Source organism: Tachypleus tridentatus, chromosome 1 (genome assembly GCF_004210375.1).
Source record: "Tachypleus tridentatus isolate NWPU-2018 chromosome 1, ASM421037v1, whole genome shotgun sequence".
NCBI classification, from domain to species: Eukaryota; Metazoa; Arthropoda; class Merostomata; order Xiphosura; family Limulidae; genus Tachypleus; species Tachypleus tridentatus.
This window is the reverse complement of record NC_134825.1, coordinates 146,707,553-146,733,226: the sequence shown is the minus strand read 5'-3', so window position 1 is coordinate 146,733,226 and position 25,674 is coordinate 146,707,553.

Genomic DNA, 25,674 nt, shown 5'->3' with positions numbered 1-25,674 from the left:
TCTCAAAATAACTCAAAATTAAGTAGAATATTTATATGATATTAAGAAGTATATTAAAAACTTCACTTTAGTTATTGAAAACAAAAGTTATAAAACCTTCATTAAGTACGTCATATTACTTAGTTAACTAATGCTAAACAAGATAAAAACTTGAAACAAAGCAGTAAATTAGAGCAATGACATATGAAGCAAAACTAAATAAATACATTAAGTAATGTCAGACGAGCTAAAAATTAAGAAGAGGCGATAAAATAGAACAATGACATATTAAACTAGATAAATAAATATATCAACTAATTAAATAAATATGTCGTTAAAATATAGAATAAATTGCCCATAAATACAAACAATAAGTAAATACAAGCAATGAGAATTTTTTTCTGTTATTGTAAGCTTTTCGTAGATCAAGACTAGATTTTAACACGTAAAAATCACTTTAATAGGAGTCGTAAATATTTGTATGACATGTATAAGGTTATGCATTTTAATTAACTACATTATAATGTATTTTCGTATTGACCTATCTCACTGGGTTTCAATAGCCCATTGTATAGGTTAGTGCTTAACAACAAACAAAGCTATTCTAGAAATAAGAAAAACAAATACGTTTAGGTGATGCACGGGAAAATGTACAAGAAAATAAATATTTAAGATTAAACACTCAGTAAATTAAAATATATTTATTGACGAATAGATAAGACACCCACCAAATTAGAATAGGTTTATTGATGAAAAGATAAAGCACTTACCAGGTTAGCCCCCCAGGTATGTGGACCTACAACGCTAGAAACCATGTTTCGATACTTGTGGTGGACAAAGCACAGGTAGTCCACTGTGTAGGTTTGTGTTTAATTTAAACCAACCTATAAATATACAAATAATAAAACATTTTATAATAACAGTTATTACAAATAATGATATATACACAAAAATCTTACAAACAATATTCGGTTTTCTATCTATCCTGGAACTGAATATTTTATCTACTTTCGATGTCCACGACGAATGCATTAATTCTATGTTGATACATTGCATCGCAATTTCCTAATTTACTAGACAATGCCCAATAAAATAAATGTAAATTATTATAGCTTTGAAGTACAGTATGGTAATGATCGAAATGTGTTCTGTTGAATAAAAAAGTGTTTGAAGGGGAATGAAACAGTTTGTGATATAAAAGTCCTGATATTAATACAATTTTAAATTTGTTATTCCTATTGAAATTAATGTTTTAAAATAGTTCAGTTAATCCATGGTTGCTGTGTTAGACTATACAGTAAAAGAAAAAAAAAGTACCCGTTAATACTCTCAAAAGTTTATTACACCTGAGACTAATGTAATTTGTCTTATATAGTTAAAGGTGGAGGACGACTTGTTGCATATCCATTCTAAAAGTTTTTTGTAAACGCAATTTGGAATCAGTCTGCGAAAGTGTTAAAATCCACTATCTCTCCAACTTGGCCCGGCAAGGCCAAGCGTGTTAAGGCGTGCGACTCGTAATCTGAGGGACGCGGGTTCGCATCCCCGTCGCGCTAATCATGCACGCCCTTTCAGCCGTGGGGGCGTTATAATGTGACGGTCAGTCCCACTATTCGTTGGTAAAAGAATAGCCCAAGAGTTGGCAATGGGTGGTGATGACTAGCTGCCTTCCCTCTAGTCTTACACTGCTAAATTAGGGACGGCTAGCACAGATAGCTCTCGAGTAGCTTTGTGGGAAATTCAAAACAAACAAAACAAACTCTCCAACTTTAATAACACAAATATTTCTCTAAAAAGCCCTCAATAAGGAAATATTTTAATTTTACAATACAGGTAGGAAAGCGTTGTTTTATTTTCGAGCAACCTTAATGCTTCATCGTATCTAATGTGCTTTATTAATGAGTATCCTTAATGTATGATGTAAAATGTGCACAGCTGTTAAATATCGTGAAGTACACTTAAAACAACAATACAAAGATACAGTGTATTTTAAAAGAAATAACTTTATGTGTCCTACTTCTCTTCAGTCGTGGTAAGTAACAAATGATTGTAGTTCCGTTTTTCGAGTGTAAAGTGTGTGTGTGCGTATTAAGTAACCTAAAAACTACCTTATTATCGAATTATATTTATAATTGAATTAAAACAACTTCCTACTCAACTATCAATAGGTACAAGTTATATTTCAGCCATGCTTGTGTAAAGCATCTCTCTGAATATGTAGACCCCTTCCTTTATACTTTTTGATTTCATTAGTTAATAGCAATGGTAGGGCCACCTACCGGTTTAAAGCGTTAATACTAAATATTAATCGTTTTATTTGATTTGATTTCTGAAATTTATATATACAATATACATATTTACTAGCTTCCGACACAATAAATTCTATTAAAGAAAACAAAAGTCCATAAATTGCAGTACACACACACACACACACATATATATATTGATGTAAAAAAAATCTTTATGCCACTTATTGGATTACACTAAACATCTGTTTTTAATATCATTGTCATTGAGATATTCAAACGATTTGTGGGTACAAATATTAATAAATTTTCAGGATATGTACATATATATAATATATTTCCACTGAGATCGGGCTTCCTTGCATATTGTTTATTTTAGCAAAGTTAAAATGAGTATGTCTGTTTTGAATTTCGCTCAAAGCTGCATGGCGAATACTTCCACTAACCATCTGTAACTTAACAAGTACTTCGTTAACCTGAAGATGATCTAGGAAGGTCAAAACGTTGTTCTCTGTTAATACCCATACCAGCCGTTCTGATATACATTTTTATTTCAAGTGGGTTTCTCGTCCTCATGAGGTACTTCAACACTTCTCACAGCCAATTCTTGAGATTGTCTTCTACCAGTAACTACTGAGAGTGACACTGACGTTATAAAGCGCCCCCACCTGTAAAGACGAGCATCCTGGGTATAACAAAGATTCGAACCCGCAATCGGCAAAGTATAAATGGAGCATCCTAACCCCCAAGCCATGTTATACTCACTTTGTATCTGATAAAAAAATCACAAAACACCACTTTTAATTTAGCAATGGTCTTGTTAGTTAGTTAGTAGTACAATAATACAGCACTAAAACTGAGGAGTCAAATGGTTTTATATTAGTAACATGAACCAGTATACTTTTAATTTGAATAAAGTAACAAGTATTTTATGACAATCATTTTCAATATTTCTTCAAATTCTTGAACTTCTTAGTCAAAGTATTATTGAGCTACTTTTTATATTCTATAAAAATATATATTACAATATAAATATATAAATTTTACTGCTTTATATATGTCTAGCGCGAAATATTTACGTAAGATTGTGTCTAAAATTGTATCTTCTTGATGATTCGTTCGAACTTACAGCTAAATGAAAACCAGATAGATTTGTCTACAATCTTGTCCTGATGTTGATTTGTACCAGCTGACGGCCAATTAAAAACCGAATGGTTGTGTCTACAATCATGTCTTGATGTTGATTTGTACCAGCTGACGGCTAATTAAAAACCAAATGGTTGCGTCTACAATCATGTCTTGGTGTTGATTTGTACCAGCTCTCAGCTAAGTTATACTTTCAACTACTTTGAGTTGGTACGAATCACTACTAGCATGAAAAACACTGATAAAATATGCGGCAAAATTGAATATTTATAAAGCCAAGAGAAAGACACACAAGCGAACAACCTGTAACACTAAAAACGATAATGTTATTATTGGGTTAACAACAAAACATGTCCTAACAGCTCGTTTCTCTTCAATACTTAATCGAAATGTTCTTACTTTCAGAAAATTCTTTGAGATCAAACACTTCATAGAAAAGTTGGGCCTTGAAATTACTCACGCAGAACTGATCCAAAATATCATTATTTACAAAATTAGAAGAAATATTAACTTAGTGATTTGAACTTGAGAAATAACGAAAGTTAGATATTTAATTAAATTATTAAAGCACTTTTTTGTCGTGTTTTATGTTCCTTCAAGTGTTGGTTTGTTTTGAAATTTTCTCGTCATTACGTTCGGGGTTTTGGTTCAATCTATTGATCATAACTTATGAATATTCAAGCTTTTTTCCCAGATACTCTGTACTGTGTTGTATTGCCTATATATTAAAACTGAGTTATTATTCACCGTTTGGCGACGGCCCGGCATGGCCAGGTAGTTAAGGTGCTGGCCTTGTAATCTGAGGGTCGCGGGTTCGACTCCCCGTCATACCAAGCAAACATTTTCAACCTTTCAGCCGTGGAGCGTTATAACGTGACGGTCAATCCCACTATTCATTGGTACAAGAGTTGGCGGTGGGTGTTAATGACTAGTTAACCTCCCCCTAGTCTTACACTTGTAAATTAGGGACGGCTAGCGCAGATAGCCCTCGAGTAGCTGTGCGCAAAATTCAAAAAACAACAAAAAACAAAACGATTTGAACTTTCATTTCTACGTACAACGCATGGTTTGGTTGTTTTGAATTTCGCTTAAAGCTACACGAGGACTGTCTGCGCTAGCTGTCTCTAATTTAGCAGTGTAAGACTAGAGGGAAGACAGCTAGTCATCACCACCATTGAGTTTAAATATTCTCTTCTCTTTTTTTTCTGTTTTAAAATGTACCTGTTTCAGTCTCTCTATCTAGGGTATACTTGACATTGTTTGGGGAACATTTGAATCTACAACAACTTGTCGAAGAGTCCAACCAGCATCACGTAAACTCTCTGCTCTACTGACAATACTCTGCACATTTTGGGCCGGGACAAGACAACAAAACTTAATATACAGTGTTTATCAAGGTTTATTTCTGTAGTGGTATTAAATTAATTTCTTCTTCCATATACTGGTACCATATGATTTCCTTGCTAGCTTTTGTTTATATAGTTAAGACACTAGATGTGGTATCATGACAGTTGTTTCTGACCCTAAATTTTGTCAGTATATTCATTCAAGCACATTTATAACATGCTCATGGTGAAAGTATATGGAAATTCTAAATAATGATAAGTATTCTCACCGAGGCTCATTCAGTTGTCAACAGGGATCAATGAAACTTTAACATATTGTTAAAATTTACAGTTTGTAATGGCTTTGAAGAATTAGCCCCATAAAATTAGAAGAATGACAAAATATTCTCTTGTCCCAACGTTATTGCACAGTACTGTAAATATTCTTAATGTGATATTATTATAGTGGAACGAGGATTTTAGTAAATTATCTGAATATTGTTATAGTATAAATAGTAGTTTTAAATAGCAAAACAAGATTTTAGTAGATTGTCCGAAACTTGTTATTTTAAAAGCACCATCTATTGGAGATCGCCTGAATCTTCTTATATGAAAAACCAACATCTGTAATAAATAGTCTGAATTTTACCATAGTAGAAGCAATTCTTTAAGGAGCTAGTTTGGATATTCTTATAATAGAAGTAGCATCTTTAGTAGACTGTTTAAATCTCGCTATAGAAGAAACTGTAAAGAGCAGTCTTATTAAGTATCAAGTTTCTTGTTATATCATACAAGAGTTTTAATATATTGACTAAATTGGATTAATGAAAGAAAAATGAGTCTTTCTCTACTAAAACCGAATTTTCAATGGTCATCCTGAATATTGTTCTAGTAGAAGCAATATTTTAAGTTTCTGGTATCATTATATGTCATAATTGCCTCTTTCCCCTATTAAATATGCAACATTATATTAAATATAGTCGCTAGTGTACGCTTGAAATATATTTAAAACATTTGGTTTTAATGACTACTTACTTATTAAGCAAATTAAAATTGAGTGATATGTGATATTGCTTTTGTACGCTCGTCTTATCAGTAACAGACTGTAACAAAATAAAGCACAAGTTACTTAAGATACTTATTGTAATCTTGCTGTCTCAGGCGCACCTGTATAAGATGTGGATTTACTAAAATTACAGGTTATGAATCAGAACAATTAGGTGCTCATAGAACAATGTGAGAGAAAACGTTGGTATTTATTATGTATTTGGATAAAAATGTATCTAACTCTTGGATCTATATGTAATTATATTATTACAATATATTTAATACAGAAGCACATTCAATATTTTTTATTATGAGTATTTTTAAATTTTAAACAGAAACCTTGTAAGGAGAAAACGTGTCCTGTCTAGCTCATTTGTTTTACCAGCCAGGAAATGTAAACCTGAATTTTACACAAGTTTGTAAAATACAGAGTAAAGTCTACAATAGCATTTTTCAATCAGATTGTGTAGTTGATGATAAATTTTATTTTAGAACAAAGCTAAACATGTTTACTTCCTCTGTCTCTGATGATGACCGAATTTTGATTGTAGCGTTTAAAGTCCGTAAACTAACCACTGTTTCACCGAGAAGAAAATATGAGAAAAACTTAGACTACCAGTACTATTGTTTTTCATTGTAAAGCTATGATTTTTACAAAGTTTGTAAATGGTCAAGTACATAGCTCTTTATATCACTTGTTAATATTAACCTACGAGTTTATAACCCATAAGAAATGAAAGATTAAGATTGTTGTATATTTGAATAATATTGATTGAACACAATCCTTCTGGTTGTATAACTATAGGGTTAAAACATAACTCTTGTTTTGATGGTTTAATTTAAAGGATAAAAGGTTAATAATGTATTCTTTATTTGTTGAACGCTTGACTAAAACAAAATAAAATCTCAACTGTATTAAATATAATACAATTAGAATTCATTATAGATTGAATTTTTTTAATAATTCATTTTCTTTCTTTAAGACCTGGTGGTTAAGGTACCCGATTCGTAACCTGAGAGTCACAAGTACCTAAGTACTGGGTTTCTACATCACAGTAACAAAGATTCACACATTGAGACACGAACGTTTTAAGGCTTAAGTTACAGGAATTTTATTGAAATGATAAGTTATTTGACTATTCTAGTTATCTCTTATTGAACTGATAAGTTGTTCGACTATTCTAGTTATCTCTAACTGAAATGATAAGTTATTTGACAATTCTAGTTATCTCTTATTAAAATGATAAGTTATTTGACTATTATAATTATCTCTTTGAAACATCAAATTTAATACTTCCGAATTTTCATGAAAAATCACCTGTTTCATCATTGAGTTGATTGATGTGGGGAACGAAACACAAATTCACAGTTAATAAAACATTTGTCAAAAACATTAAAGCTTGAGCTTTGGGATGTTTCATGCGATATTGAACATTTAGATAGATGTTACAACTATAATAAGATTTTAAAGTAGTTTATATGTTATCATTAGATTAATTTATTCAAAGCACGTTTAAAAATCGTCAAACATGCCTTACAAACATGATGTTTATGCTTTTATGTTTTCATGTGGCATTACTGCAGTGGCAAATTAGATTTTTGTAAAACTTATCAAGTTAATAATCTAAGTTAGTCTCTGTAGTAGAAGAATTATAGGAAGTCAAAATCATAGATAGCTAATTACCTAAACATTAGGTAATATATGACCCTAATTATTATAACAGATTAGGTAATATATGACCCTAATTATTATAACAGATTAGGTAATATATGACCCTAATTATTATAACAAATTAGGTAATATATGACCCTAATTATTATAACAGATTAGGTAATATTATTTCTAAATTATTGTTTATGCCACGCTTTTTTTCAAGCTAATTCTTCTTGCAAAATGAAGAACCAAATTTAAAGAGTCAAAATTGCCCTAAAAATACTCGGCTTGTGGATTTTAAACGAGATTATTGACGGATGATACGTAATAATTGACTTAATCGTTAAAGCAAATAAATGACAAGTTTAAATTAGTCATCTGTTAGAATTTTCTATTGTCACTTTTCCGGGGTTGGGTCCTAGCTGACCCCATCATAAGAATTAATTTAAAAACATTTAAATAAAAATACACTGTTATTTTGGAAACATTAACCTTCATTTTGTTCCCTTTGTTAATCAACAGATGAACACAAATATTAAAAGTTGTCTCTTATTTTACCACTTAAACTAAGAGTGACGACATAACACAAACTAGCCGAATACTGAAGCTGCCCAAAACAACAACCATGTACGTACTTTTATCTTTCGGCGTTAATGTTTACAAAATATTTGGAGTTATTGAAGACCTGGAGGACTAACTTAGAGTCAAATGTAGTAAAACACTTTGTTAAAATACTGACGGTATGGACTGTTTTTGTTAGTGTTCTTTTGTTTTTATTTATTTATATGGCAGATGTAACTTACGCTTAATTTCACATAATATACTCTTCAAAAAAAGAAACGCAAAAGGGATATTTTTGTTATTTTAAAGAGAAATATATGCAATAACGTTACAAGCTCAGAGTATGTGATGTTACACGTGTTAAGGCACTGATTGTCAGACCAAAATGACAATAAAAGTTGTGCACTTTGAAAACGGAGGAAAACATCGGATTTTTCGCCAAAACGCATTCGTGTCCAATAAATTTGTTTGAAAGATCTGCATGTTCTGCAAGTGCAACATGTGTGAAATCCCTATAAAAGTGACGGGTTCTCGGTTTCCATAGCTCAGTGTTAAGCCACCGACACGCAATACAGTTACGCCAAGACTGACTGAAGCACAACGCAACAACGCCATTGGTCGATTGGAAGAAGGCGAATCTCGATCAGATGTTGCCAGAGTTGTGAATGTCCACCCAAGCACCATCACAAGGCTATGGAATCGTCACCAACAACATGGATCAACTTGTGACCGTCCACGATCTGGCAGATCTCGTGTGACCATGCCCGCACAAGATCGCTACATCCGGTTACGTCACCTTCGGGATAGGACCACCACTGCGACGTCTACTGCCTCAACCATACCAGGGCTGCGTAGGTTTTCCGATCAGACCGTACGCAACCGTCGACGAGATTCTTAGGCCCCATGTGCAACCCATCATGGTGAACGTCAACGACGTTTTTCAACATGACAACGCCCGTTCTCACACAGCCCGACTCACCACTGTCTTCTTGAGACACCACAACATCAACGTTCTTCCCTGGCACTCCAGATTACCAGATTTAAACCCCATTTTTGGGACGAGTTGGACCGACGTCTGCAACGGCGACAACCTCAACCGCAGACTCTACCTCAGCTTGCAGCAGCTTTGCAGGCTGAGTGGACAGCCATTCCACAGGATGTGATTCGTCATCTCATCGCTTTCATGGGCAGGAGATGCCAAGCAGTTATTGATGCTCACGGGGGCATACTCGTTATTGACGTTGAGTGACGTTAAACTTCAACTAGTGAGCGTGGACTTCGCCTTTGCAGACTTTGGATGTTCAGCAGTGAATGTGCAAAGTTTCAGACATGTCATACAGAACTACCCGGAATAAACTTGTTAACAATATGTCTCAAATTTTGTCTTTTGCGTTTCTTTTTTTGAAGAGTATATTTCTAATAGATTGGTTTGTTTTGAATTTTGCGCAAAGCTACTCGAGGGCTATATGCAGTAGTCGGCCCTAATTTATCAGTGTAAGATTAAAGGGAAGGCAGCTAGTCATCACCACCAACTACCAACTCTTGGGCTACTCTTTCACTTACAAATAGTGGGATTGACGTATTTTTATTTTTGAGTAGCTTCGATTTCTTTTTCATAGATAGCAGCACCAGTAGCTTATCTTTTGCGAAATAATAGAGGAAGTGTCAACATTTTGTTGAAAATTAAATACAGTTGACAGCAGGTTCGTGTTTCTTTTACTTAACGGTGAACTAAACATCAAGCGAACAGACTGCAGAAAAAAAAAGCAATATTTGAAACTGAAAAAAAAAGATGAGGGAATTAATTTCAGGAAGATTAAAAAAGCTAAATTTAAAAGAAAATTATTGTAATACAACTTTTCTTAGTTTCTGTTTTTGTCCACTGGATAGAAACACGGTATATCAGTTGCAACTTGTTATTAAAATATATATACGAAAATTGTTTAATTAGAATTTTCCAAAAAAACGCTTACTAAAACCAAGTGTTTTCAGAACCACTGGAATACAAAAAAAATGTTGAATTAGATTAGAAAACAGATAAAATCTTCGCGTTAACTAATGCTTTATTTCTAAAGCTTCTTTATTCATATGATATGAGATAAATCAGATATGTAAGAAAGAATAACAAACCATATTTCGCGGAAGTCATAAGATATACACATCAGATTGATGAACATGGGCCACAACAACAGTGCCTGTAATAGAAATGGAATATTAATACAGCTTCATTCTGTTGTTCCCTTGTTCTAGAACGAAAGAATTGACCAGCGTAGCATAGTAGTGATGATCATTATTAATCATTAATTTTAGGATCTCTTCTCTATGATATGTGGTCTTGATGGCACCAGTCCATCAAATGTAGAGGTCGCTGCAGTAGCCATGCTTCCATTATTGCATTATTCCATTATTTCTTACATGAAAGTAGAACCGAATCTGCTTCCAGATTCTCTGCTATTTGATTAAAGGATAAAGTGTTTTAGTCCAATGGACTTGCTATGGACCCATAACAAAAGCGTTTTTTTTTTTTTTTTGTTATGAAGAGAATGCATCTCGTAAGGCGTCTAGTATATAGACAGGACTTTTAAAACTATATTTATAATTATCTTTGCAGTGATGTTCACACACTCTTGGTCCAGTTACATTCTACAAACATCTCATTCAATCTCGCAGTAGGTAGTCTATGGTTGTAATAAACAGAACGATAGGTAGTGATCGTCTTTCTGTGTTGATTTACCTTTTCCACACAATTTACGTTGTATGTGTTTTCTTATAGTAAAACCACATCGGGCTATTGCTGTGTCCACCGAGGGGAATAGAACCCCTGATTTTAGCATTGTACGTCCGTAGACTTACCGCTGTACCGGCGGGGGAAAGTTTACATTGTCTAAACAATTTCAGTCAATCATAACAATCTTTTCTGACCTGGATAGCTTTTATTTGAGTAATATCTTTGTATATAACTGATGAATTCAAATGTATTCTCTGAAATCTAGCATTCTTACTGAACAATGTGAAGGACTTTGTGGTTGATTAAAATGATAAATTGTCAACAACTTGCATTTTAGATCATGCAACTGATAACCACATTATACACAACCGTCATTGCTCAGTCCTTGTGCAATATTAACGAGAGTGAATATAATTATTCCAGTTTAAAAAATGACGAAATTATATTGTAAAACCAAAAGTAATTTATACATGAAAGTGACTTGGTCAGTGACTTTGTGTTTTAACAAGTTCTCTTTTTATATGAAGGCTCTGTTCGTCACTGGTTTTTGATATGGTCTTAAAATAATATATATAGGAAACTAATATTCCAGTGCATGCAATCTATACCCGTGGACACTACATTTATATGTTTTTCACACTAATTATCAATTTTCTTTCAGATCTGATATAACTGTGTTGACAGCATGGAAAATGTAACAAAAATTCTTAAATTTAAGTTTAGTGGAATTGATAACTTTCAAGAATTTAAGTAAAAACTATAGTATTATAGTTTATAAGTCTAGCAAAGGAAATAATATTGTAATTTTGGGGAAAAAATGTATATTCAAGAATGGGTGAAGACATTTAAACGATTCATCTAAGTTTTGAAATTACACTATGATCTTACTGATATTATATAGGTTTGATTATACATATACCTTTCGAAATTTAAGAAAGATAATATTGTAAATGGAAAATAATAATTAGATATCAGTTTGTTATCCAGTAGTCTTTTATGGCATTTCCAAAATTCTCAAGGAATGATGTCTGTTGCAACCCGTAGTTTCTAACATTGTTTTAAGTGTTTTTGTTGAACGTTTGAAGACTTTAACCACCAGAAAATACACACTGAAAGGCATCTTTGAATTGTTTGATGAAATGAAGAACGAATAAAATATGTACCTGTATTTACTATTGCGCAATCTTTCAATTCTGTAATGAAATACAGCAAATAAAGTATAATAGTTATGTGTGCTACAGCGCCATTTTTGATGTTTTTTATTGTATACAAAAACATCATTAGAAGAAACTTCGTAGTTGCGTATTAATCTGATTTTTTTTAATAACAGCTCTGATAATCTGAGTATTTCTAAGTCAGTTGTTTTACTGGTAAACCTCAAAACAAAGAAATTGCTTTTTCTGCTCGATACCATTTTTGATAATAAGACTGCCTACGTTGATGTGAATTCCAAAATGGCGCTTTCTTTGGCCTATCTGTTTTGTACTATCACGATAAGTCCTGAGAACTTTACTGCCATAGATATCTTGGTAACACTTCTACTAATTTATAATCTGTGATCCATAAAGTTTCTCAGTTTTCTAAGTAGTCCAGCGTCCAACATAAAAGTACAAGACTGACTGACGAACAAGATCATGACCTCTCTTCCTTAGACAAACTTATTTCTGATAATGATCGTTACTTCAAATGTGAAGTACCATAAAGAACGTTCATTGACTTGTGTTCAAGCTTCGCAAGTTTTGTACCAAATGCTTTTAAATAAAACTTGGCTAAGGTTTTACCTTAGTATGTAAGTTTCACCTTATATACAAAATATCAAGTCCTTATGAAGATTGGTACAGACTTTAATAATATCAAATAACTATTACGCAAAAAATATTTTATTACATATATTTCTTTGACAGAATATTTCGTAATAATATGCATAATTGAAGTTTAAAGAAACCTATATATAGGTTCTAAATACCCTGCAGTTACAAGCAGACATTCCTTAAAAATTAAAGCGGTAAGTCTACGGATTTACAACCCTAAAATCAGGGGGTTCGAATCCCCTCGGTGGGCTCAGCAGATAGCCCGATGTGGCTTTGCTATAAGAAAAAACACACACACACCGATAATTTCCTTTTACGAAGAGACCTTGTGACAGCAATGTTGCCCATCATATCAGAATATAAGCTAGTCTGTCATACATTGTTTTTATAAATCAGTAAAACTTCACAACACTTGACTTGAGATGTTCTTTCATTTGTGTATAGAATAACGAATTACCGTTTCCAAATGGCCCAAGAATGTTCAGTTGTGGGAGTTTTAACTTTGAAACAACAACAAAAGGAAAATAACTTAAGGCTAAAATACAAATATGAAAGATAATTAGTAGAATTTACCTAAATTTATCTTTCAGTTAACAGATATGGACATCAGTAAACAGGAGATTTTGAAATACAGTTTACCCAAACTGATCTCTCTCTATATAATTTGTTTGTTGTTAGTCTCAACAATACACAAAGTGAAGTATCTCTGTTTTACCCAACGTGAGTATCGAAGCCTAATTTCTAGCGTTATAAGCCCTCAGATTTACCGCTGACTCACTGAAGAGCACATACCTGTTCAAACATGAAATTATAACTTATACTAAAGTTACTTGTGCATGAAATCGAAGAGAAAGTTATTCTTGAAGAAATATTTTCACAATATTTTACCGAATCTTGCGAGTTTTAGCGCAAGACTATACAATACAGAGGACATCAAACTCCGGGTTTTAGAAGTTTTGAATAAATAAACTTACCACTGACCCAGTGGGAAACTTAAATAACCTAACAAAAGGTATAAAATTACTGTAATAGACGAATGACCACAATTTTATAATAATCTAAAAAAAGACATAAAACGTTGCCTAAATGTTTATTGTTTGACTTGAACAGGGTTTGCAGTCGCCTCAAGTGCTGGTACCGGTACTGGTTTATATTATGTCATATGTTGAGAATAATGTATGTTAGCAAATGTCTCATCTTCGGAAATTTAACCGAACGCTTTCTCCGTTATTTCAGCTTCATTTTTTGTAAAAATATAAATGTTTGACGTAGTAGTTGTGAGTTCATCTTCAGTCGATAAGCGAATCTCACCGTGAAAATCAGCAATAGCATGAAATGTAGGAAATTGGCGACTCCCAGTTGCACAGCAATATATCTGCGGACTCGCACCCTTAGAAACGGATTTCAATACCCGTTGTGAACATAGCACAGGTAGCTCATTGTATAGTTTTATGCTTAATTCCAAACAATCTTTCAACCAAACCCACGTTCTGGAACAGAACGTAAATGTGCCTACTTGACTGATTGCACATTATGTAGGTGCATGCGTGATTAATCCCTAACATGTGGGGTGGTTAAGCTGCGCATGTCACGATATTTCAATGAGTTACGTTCGAAATGTAATCAAACTATCTAAGTACCATGGCATATGAACAAATTTGTCATTCAGCCATATATAATAAAACTTATATAATATTAACATTTGATTTAAGATCTTAATTGTAAAAGAAAATATTTAAAAATCACCTCTAATTTCTCTAGTGTGAGAATTTGAATATTTAGTTATGAGCCGTTTCCTCTCCTTGATTTGTTTATCAACCCTAAAAAAATTACAAAATTTAAGGTAAAATATTCTCTATAATTTTGTCACTGATATTTTTATATTTTTCAAATTATGAGGCTGAAGAGCAATCAATGAAAATTCAGAAATCGCTTGCCACGTCTACCTCTGACATCCTTTAATTTACAATTTATTAATAGATTTTTTTAAGGCCTAGGGCTATCAAATTTATAACCAATAGAAATGCCAGATTTCAACTGGTTCATTGCCAGTTTTGTTATACAACGTAGGTGTACAAATAATTGATCATTGGGTTTGATATGAAAAAAAAAAATCCCAAGAGGACACACTAACGAATCGCTAAATTTTTAACTGTTCTAGTCACATGATTAGAGTAGTACAACAACGCCAGTGTTATCGTAAATGGATTTGAGTTATCCTCTGATTGGAAATAGATAAGGTCTCGGTCATTAGTTACAACAGTGCAATATCGGACTCGATTTCTTGCGGTTAACACAGCAAATATCCTATGGTACAGCTGTCTGTTTAACGATATGTAAACAGAAAAAGATGAAATAATATTTTTGACACTCCTACAGTATACCGAATATCAAAAACCTAAACAATTCCAAAAATCACTCAACAAGGGTCTTGGTTTGGTTTAGTTTGTTTTGAATTTCGTGCAAAGCTACTCGAGAGCTATCTGCGCGGGCCGTCCCTACTTTAGCAGTGTAAGACTAGTGGGAAGGCAGCTAGTCATCACCACCCACTGCCAACTCTTGGGCTAATCTTTTACCAACAACTAAGGGGATTGATCGTCCCATTATAACGCTCCTACGGCTAAAAGAGCGAGCATGTTCGGTGTGACGGGGATTCAAACCCGCGACTCTCGAATAACGAGTCGAGCACTTTAACCACCTGGTCATGCCGGGCCGGATCTTTTGTTTAAAAATAACACAGTACTGTATTCATTTACGATAATAAAAAGCAACTTTATTTACCATTAAGTCTCGAACCATTAGCAACACTATCAACCTTATCGCATTGAAAGCAAATAAGATTGCTTGATAGTAAATATAAAACATATTCTGTGTATATTAAACTTATTTAATTTAATTATGCAAATCAAATAAAACCTAAATAAATTCAACAGTAATTATTTGACTTAGAAATATATTTGTTTAGTGATTTTCAACTTCAAACCTAACACAATAACAAATCACATTTCTATTTTCCGAAGTATTCGAAACATTCAAAACATGTTGTTTGCTGTAGACTAATTTTTCGCAAAAGAGATTAAAATTAAGCTGTTAAAACCCAGCTTTATGTTTATAAATAAACATTTATTTTTATGTGTATTGAGACCATGCAAAACACGACTGTTTGTTTGTTTTGAATTTCGCGCAAAGCTACACGAGTGTTTTATTCGCTAACCGCCCCTAATTTATCAGTGTAAGACTAGAGAAAAGGCAGCTAGTCATCACCACCCACCGCCAAATCTTTCGCTATTCTTTTATCAACGAAAGTGGGATTGGTCATCACATTACAACGCCCCTACGGCTGAAAGGGCGAGCATATTTGGTGCGACGGCGATTCAAACCCGGAACCCTCAGATTACGAATCGAACGCCTTAACCAACTTGGCCATGTCGGGCCGAACACGACTGTGCAAGTCGGTTGTTCTAATATGTCTTCAGATAATACCTTTGTTGTTTCACAATTCTGTGAAATCTCATTTCTCTTTTATTAGTTGAATCTGAACTTTACATTTTGTGTTATAAAACCCCGAGTAAAGATTTTTCATTAACTTCATCATTGAGATCACAAAAAGCATTGCTTTCAGGTGCTTTTTAATACAAAATATTCAAGGAAAATAAAGATATTGTAAGATATTTAATACTTCTTGAACGTGTTACGTTGACTATTTTTAAATTTTCCACATATAGAACAACAAAGGGATAAACTAAGAACTCAAATAACAAATATATATATAAATATAATATAAATATAATATAATATAAATATTATATTTATAATATAATAAATATTATAAATCTATAATATATTATAAATTTATATTATATTATCAATAATATAAATATACGGTATTTATATTATATGATATAAATATTATATATATATTTGTTATTTGAGTTCTTAGTTTATCCCTTTGTTGTTCTATATGTGGAAAATTTAAAAATAGTCAACGTAACACGTTCAAGAAGTATTAAATATCTTACAATATCTTTATTTTCCTTGAATATTTTGTATTAAAAGTACCTGAAAGCAATGCTTTTGTGATCTCAATGATGAAGTTAATGTGAAATCTTTACTCGGGGTTTATATATAAATACCTGCTATCTTGTGACCAAATAAATAGATATTTTAATAGAAACGAAGTGAAATATGATTTCATGCTCACCGTTTAGTTTCTACATTAACCTGATAAATAGTTCACATTAATTCTAAAACTGCAAGTTATTAAATATTTTAGAAAAGTTTGTTTCTGGGGTTTGAATTAAGCACAAAGCTACACGATGGACTATCTGTGATCTGCTCGTCACGAGTATCGAAAACCCAGTTGCTGGTGTTGCAAGTCGGCAGACATGTTTTTTTCTTTATTAATCGGCTCTCAAGAAATAGACCATATTCTTTAAACAAAATATGATAATATTACATAACAATACAATACACAACTAATTATATGATTCATACTGTTCAGATGAATACTGACGAGATATTTGTCAAACAACAAAAGAGTAATAATTCACATAAAAAATTACTGCGACTTCCCACACAGTACATATCCCTGTTAACCCTTACTCAGCAAATGGCCATGATTTCTGTAGGTATTGTAAAATTTTGGTAGATTGTCTTTGAACTTAAATTGTAGGAAATCAAAACAGATTTTATTTTTAAGTTGAGATTTTAAGAAATTTACAAAATTTGCGCGATGACTACATGTCAAAAATCTTAGCACGTGGAAGAATATAACACAAATCTTGCCAAACATGCACAAAAGCGTAACAGCTTGCTATGATATGAACCCAAACAAGTTAAATATCTAATCAAAGCCACCAATCGTTTATCTTGATCTAATAAAAGGTGACCCAGAACTATATTCAACAAATTAAACACTAAGGCCTACAAATCCTGTACATTGTAATACTGGAAACAAATAAACTATAGTTTCACGAGTACGAATACATTAGAAACGTAACCCTGTCGGATATCTAAACACGTAATTACCTTATGACGCCAAAGAAAATAATCTAAATTACAGTATCAATAATCGACAAAAGAATCGAAACATCCATTCTAAAGAAATGGCCAATCAATATCAGATACAATATCTTTCCAAAACTGATATGGTACGTGAGAATGAAAGTTATTCTACAATCCACAAAATATCCTTATCAAATAAAGACCTTGAAATAAATTTATGTAGCCGTAACTGAAGCAATAGAAGGACATCACAGAGTGTCAAAGTTATATCCTCAGTATGTTGACACACCTAGCTAGTACTTGACGAAAATAGAAAACCAGAAGTGCCATTATGCTGAATAATCATATTATGGAAAGGTTTCGCACAAGTAATATACAACAAAGGCCATAGAGGACATTCCTGGCGGAAACCTTGAGTAACACTAATAGTAAAATATCCATTATACTTCACAATATTAAAAAACTCCAGAATAACAAATAGTGATCTACCTAAGGAAGTTATCCCCAAACCCACAATGCTTAAGCAACGAGAACAAGTAGCCATGTTCAACATGACCAGTCTTGAGCAGAACCTTTCCCGGTTATGTTCAGTAAAGATATTCCATCAAGAACTTCAAGATGAGGGGCACCAAACTACATCCCTACCCGAAATACACCCAGTCTGATCCTTTAATATAAAACTACTTATAACTCGAGACAATCTAGCAGCTAACATTTATTTTAGTCAAAATCTTATAGTCAAAATTCAGAAGCCCGAGGCACCTCTGGTGAGAAAACCTTCTGCAAAACCCGCACAATTTTTTCAATGAAGGAAAGCAAAAAACACCTTCAAAGTTCAGTAGACTCATCTTCCCCTGGAGATGTGTTTCTTTTAAGATACTGCAAAGCCTTCATAACCTCATCAACACTGATGTCAGCATCACACGTAAGACAATACTTCTACCAAACCTGAATCTTTCACACCCTCCAAACTAAGAAAGGTAAAATAAACGTTGTGTAGAACAACCCCAATATATCTAGAATCAGAAACTAGCACACCCTCAGAGGTAAAAATATGCCATATTTCCAATTTCCTGACCCGAACCAGTTCAGTATGTAGGAAGTATTTGTTGGAAAGTACACCCTCTTCAAACCACCTCATATGAGACCTTTATACTATACTCTCTTTCCTTGGTACATCTAATTCCTACTCTCAGCTTCCATATCAAACTTTTTTATGAAACCTAAAATATGATGAAATCAAAGTACTATCACGCTCTATAGCTCTTTCAAATACGTCAAATGTGCGTTATTAGCACAAGCCATAAACTAGAGTAAGTTGTTTCATTGCATACTTCAACTTCACATACCACTGACAAATATCCTGAAGCTAAACAGGCCAACCTCGACTTCAATGTATTAAAAAGAACTATTTTAACATAATTGAAATTTCACAGAAAACGATTATTAAAGTACCAAAACCCAGAAACACAAGGAACTCTATTTAATTGAAAACCACCCATCAAGAGATCATGATCTGTCTGGTGAAACGACGTATTGAAACACCTCTCAAACAGGTAACACGTTAAGACTAACCATGATTTTATCAATCCCAGACTGAACTAACGATCTTTAAATAAACTTCCTCCGACTAAAATTGCGTGTATCCCCATAAATAAATCTAAACACATCTGAAAAAAATAGAGTACTTAATAAACTTATTAAATCTGTGACGATTAACATCGCGATACTATTTTACCAATGATTTATTCAACAAAATTTCCCTAACACAATTAAAATCCCTACTACCACCAAGTTTTGATTTATTGGAAAAAGTGTAATTAAAGCATTAATAAACCCAACCCATTCAGAAATATTTGAAAAAAAAGCATACACATTAAAATAATACAAAGTCATTAAAATGTACAATTAATATCAACAATACCCTCAATTGATCCACATAATACAAACTGAGAAACTGAGTGATAAAGAGACAATGCCACCTCATATCTACCCCTACTGCAGTAGACAGTGAAATGAACCCCGACCAAAATTTTCTAACTAATTGAAAATAAATTATAGGACAGTGTGAACTAAAATGTGTTAAACATTTTCTCAATTTTCCAAGCATCCTCAACCCACGATTGTTCATCATCACCTATTTTAAAGGGAAAAGGCATAAATTAAATTAGGTTTGAAAGTTACAGTCTGTCAATAGTCCTTCACACGAGATGAGCGAGGCCTATACCATTAAGTATCAGGAAGCTCCAGTCGTCGTTTCCGTCCGTTAGTTGAAGATCCCACCTTTATACTAATCACTTCAGCGTATTTCCAACTCCCGCGGAGTAGAGACGTCATGCTTAACATTGTCCAGGAACGAAGTCGATTGCCTTTTTGGTTTCTTCCCGAACGGTTGGAACACAATCAACATACAAACTACCAGACTGTTCCTGAACCTTTGTATGACGTTCTTCTGGATGAAAAACATGGTTGAATTAAGCCAGTATCTGTGGCCGCATGTCCGTTAATATCACCAACTTCACGGCTCACCCCTACAACCTAAGAACCTAATGGTGCCTCAACTACAACGTCGGACAACGTGACCTTGAAAATGATAAATCAACTAGGGACAATCGTTGTACAGATGATCCTCAGCGAGACACAAATTACACATACGTCATTGATGGTCATGTTATGTTTAATAAAGATACTTCTACCTAAAGGGTCCAACACGTTTATCACATAAGGGAAAGATGTACGGGTACCAGAAAAATAAACACGCACAAACCTAATGCAATTATAAATTCCCTGGTCCGGTGTCACACGATAGTACAATGAACTTCACACTTAAAGTCGCTTAGTTTGGAAATAAGGCTGTCATCAGTAACGTACTCAGGTACACTAAAAAAAAAACAGTCAATTTACTACTGGCTACCCCTTGAGCCGCATAGTTTAAGCCATGAATATTCAGTCCAGAATCTACCACAAACTCAACGTCTTTGGTTAAAATAAATATAACCTCATAACCCCTAGGACGAAGTACAACAGAAGAAATTGAATTAACAATAAACTGGGAAAGAACAGCTTGTATAACCTCATCTTGATTAATATGAAGCGCCTACACTAATACAGTTCTCTTCATTACTTTTAAAGAGCCGAAATGTCCAGCTTGAACATCTACTGATGTTCATGACATAACTAACTAGATCCAGAAACCTCTGCAGTGAAAAGGACAAAAAACTAAATGAAAGAACAGTTCGCAACTTGCAAAAAATAAAACTTAAACCTAAAAAGGAGCCAATTGAAAAACCCGTTTTATCAATCTGCAAACATACCGCTGAGACACCAGAGAGCATTCCAGAAAGGAATTTTAGGATATGGTATTTAATAGCGAGTGGTTTTATTACATTAAAAAAAAAAGTAACATTTTGTATTAAAGCGTATTAAATTATTGGTTCATAAACTTCACCTTTAAATTAAAAATGCGAATTATCTTTAAATTTAACTTTTCATTAACATTATTACACACCGCTTAAACTTCTCATTTGTTCAATGTTTGATTGTTTTGAATTTCGCGCAAAGCTACACGAGGGCTATCTGCGCTAGCCGTCCCTACTTTAGCAGTGTCAGACTAAAGGGAAGACAGCTAGTCATCACCACCTACCGCCAACACTTGAGTTACTCTTTTACCAACAAATAGTGGGATTGATCGAACATTATAACGCTCTCACGGCTGAAAGGGCGAACATGTTTGGAGCGACATAGATTCGAACCCGCGACCCTCAGATGACGCGTTGAACGCTTTAACCCATCTGGCCACGCCAGGCCCTCTTTATACGTACATAGTCTAAAAGGTCAAGCCAAAGATCCTTAGAATTGAGGTCTAATTTTGAATGATTGACCACAACAGAAAGAACTATCTAGTAATACACGTCAGACAAGGTATGAAATAATTAAAACAGAAAAAAGAAAGCAAGATATCTATTTATATTTCATGCCTTCACTAGGTGTGAACGAGCATGCACCTTTGTAATCAGATGTAAGAAAACTGGATAGGAAAAAGAGAAATTGTTTGAAGATATTAAATCAGCTTTTGAATTCACCATCAATGTTCCTAAGAATAAGACCCTCTAAAGGATTATAACGCTGACGTGTAACAGATGAAATATAAATAAGTGTAAATGAAGTTCATAAGTAACTCTTTACAAAGGCAGATCAGTTGTTGCAAGTTTTCCCAGTACTGCAGCTTTACCTCAATACACTGAAATACCTTAATATCAAGCAGAATACTGTTGGCAACAAACACTGATGCCTTCTTCATAGATGTTTTATAGAAATGAATGAGGATGGATGAAAGGAACTCCACAGATGTGAGAACCTTTACAAATTACACTTCCTCGAGCATCTGAACCCTCCCTCAAGCTTTTAGAATCGGGGTGTAAAGTGGATAATCAGGAAGCACTACGAACGTGTTTTGTGCAACTACTAGAGATACTGGAAGTATAAATTACAAAATTCTAGAAAAAAACATTTAAAATATTGTACATAAATACAACTTCTGTTCTTCATTTACAAAAATACTTTTAAAATGTTTTCAAGTTTAGGTTTCGTAGGTAGAATTTTAGAATCGTAAGCTATGAGACTTACAACTGAGTCAGCAGGGTCTAAAATATGTCAATATCCGATTTTTGATAAGTAGTTTATAGCCTATTTAAGTGCCAATTTTACTCAAAAACAGTTATCATTATGAGATTTATAAACATACATCAGTAAAAAGTTGAACCATGAGAACACACGTCGGCCATTTTCAAAATTTCAGTTAGATCCATGTCTAATAGATGTTAAACAGGTGAAAATCTGTACGTGTGTAAAGGTTCATGCGTTGTACAAAAGAGTATGTCTACAAACTTAATACTAAAATCCGATTAGATTGCTCAACGTCCAGTGTGTGGTTCGCAGGACTAAATCTTAACATCGAACTTCCTCGCCCTTTCAGCTGTGGGGGCGTTTAAAAGTGACGATTAACCATTTGTGCTAAAGAATGATCCAAAAGTTGTCAAAGGGCGTTGTTTATTAGCTTCCCTTCTTCTAGTCTTACACTGCTAAATTAGCGATAACTATAGCAGATGGTCCTTGTGTAGCTTTGGGAGAAATTCAAAATAAATCCAAAGACTATCAATATGTGGTCGCCTGTATTGGTTTTAATAAGAGAAAAAAAAGAAAACTCACTGAAAAATGTTTATGTAATCACAGAAAAGATGGGTAAATGATTTCTTATTTGTCGTTATCTCTTTAACGATACATAAATCAGTTGTTTAAGAATTCACCTTATTCTTAAAAAGGTCCAGCATGGCTAAGTGGTTAAGGCACTCCACTCGTAATCTGAGGTTCACACCAAACATGCTCGCCCTTTCAGCCGTGCGTGCGTTATACTGCAACGCTCAATCTCACTATTCGTTGGTTAAAGAGTAACCCAAGAGCCGGCAGTAGGTGGTGATCACTAGCTGCCTTCCCTCTGGTCTTACACTGCTAAATTAGGGACGGCTAGCGCAGATAGCCCTCGTGTAGCTTTGCGCGAAATTCTAAAACAAAACAAATTATTTTTAAAGAATACGTGTATAAAAACTTTCCAGAATAATGGATAAATATAGATTGAAATCAACTTATTTGTCTAATTCGATAACTCGGGCAGGGGGAGTGAAACTTTAGAGTAAACATACTTGTTTTAACGACAGCGGATTAGACACCTTGACATGTTATCACTAAACCTATTTATACAGTATCCTTATTTACCCTAATTCTCTGACATTACAGGATGTAATTCATAATGTTATCGCAAAATATATCTGGTTTCACACCTTAGGCTTTAAATAGTGCGTTTCATAAGAAGCAATAAAGGTTGTATGTTGTCACAATCTGTACACTTATGTAAATATATGTGTTCGCACACATACATACGCACAAATGTCCTTTGGATAAACAAACATCCTGAAGTCATTGCCTGTTTGATGAATAAGCATTTTCACAATGCTGTTTGCATGAATGAGGGATTAATAAACAAACAACTCATAAATGACAGTGAGATGAAAAGGTTGTCAACCTTTTCATCTAACTAGCTGTGAACCTGAGTGGAGTTTTTCATCCTTTTGACAGTCTCTCATGATGACAAGAGTGTTAAAACAATACTCATGATTATTAATAGAATTCCAATAAAAATATTTTATATTGTTAATATCATTTTGACAACCTTAATAGTCAGCAATTTCGTGAATAGTTAAAGCCTAAGTAAAATAAAATGTACTAAAACATTTACCAATGAATAGTGGAATTGGCCATCACATCATAATGCCCTCACATCTGAAAGGACGATCATGTTTGTTGAGATAGACCTTCATATTGCGACTTGAATGCCTCGACCACCTGGCTACGCCTGGCCCAAATACATTGAGATGATATATAAAACAAATCATATTATGAATGTAATGTTCTGTATTTCATGCTTCAACACACAATTATCTTGTGTCAGTTTTTAATCTCCAAACGGATGTAAAAGACTTACCACGAAGGTTTGAGTGCTGTCTAAGTCTTTCTTCTGCTTTGCCATACGTTCACTTTGTGACAGTGTTCCACCTTCAAACACCTATTCGTTTATATCTAGAACACGAGCGTTTGAGTGCTGTCTGAGTCTTTCTTCTGTTTCGCCATACGTTTACCTTGTGGCGGTGTTCCACCTTCAAACATTTATTTATTTATGTGCAGAACACGAGGGTTTTAGTGCTGTATGAGTCTTTCTTCTGTTTCGCCATACGTTTACCTTGTGGCGGTGTTCCACCTTCAAACATTTATTTATTTATATGCAGAAAACGAGGGTTTGAGTGCTGTATGAGTCTTTCTTCTGTTTCGCCATACGTTTACCTTGTGGCGGTGTTCCACCTTCAAACATTTATTTATTTATATGCAGAAAACGAGGGTTTTAGTGCTGTATGAGTCTTTCTTCTGTTTCGCCATACGTTTACCTTGTGGCGGTGTTCCACCTTCAAACATCTGTTTATTTATATGTAGAAAACGAGGGTTTGAGTGCTATCTGAAACTTTATTCTCTTTTGCCATACCTTGTGGCAGTGTTCCGCCTTCAAACATCTATTCGTTTATATCTAGAACACGAGGGTTTAAGGGCTGTCTGAGTCTTCTGTTTTGCCACACGTTTACCTTGTGGCAGTGTTCCACCTTCAAACCATACGTTTACCTCGTGGCAGTGTTTCATCTTCAAACAATTGTTCGTTTATATCTAGAAAACGATGGTTTGAGCTTAATGTCAGTTTTTTTGTTTTCATTTAAATTAGGAATAAAAATCATGACTCAGGATAAACTCAGAAGTGTTTTTTTTTTTGACGTTGTTTATTACTTTATAATCAAAATTTGTAATAACGTCTTAGAAAACAATATAAAAATCCGAGTCTATTCCAAGTATCAAATATTGATTTAAACACTAAACACGTATTTGAACCAGCCCTTCTCACCTAGAATTAGACTAAATTAATTCTTTAATTTCCTGATAAATATTTGTGGCTTACGAATTACTGTGCTAGGTTTAAAATAATAAACTATATTAGGATATACGTAGTTTGGTTGTTGTTAAGCAAAAAAAGCACTAAATAGGCTTTCTGTGCTCGGCCCGCGCCTGGTTTCGAAACTCGATTTTTAGCAATACTTACCACTGAGCTTCTATGGAGATAGGATAAGATCAAAGATAGTATCGTAAGTTTTACTGAGACATGCAGATAAGTCTAATAAATGTAATAAAGGTTATAATGTTTTATAAAACAGCATTAAACTCTGGTCTCCTGAAACTATCATGATATTGTTTTCTCGTAATTTTATCTTTTCGTTGTAAAGTAACTATCATTCTCCTTCATATTTTCAGTCCTAACTACAGAAGATATGGTAGATAAATTTTATTTTATGTATTAAACCATTTCTCCCCTGACTAGTTCCGTCTTATTATATTATGTTAAACATTGGTATCAGCTTAATCAGTGATTGTCCTATTTTAACTTCAATAAGAAATGATACTGATGAAAGCCGCTACACTTATCTAATATGTGAACCATACCTTATCCCGAATTCAGATTGACACAAGATAGAAATACGCAAAACCTTATTTTTTTCATCGAAAAAATACCATCTCGTTATTT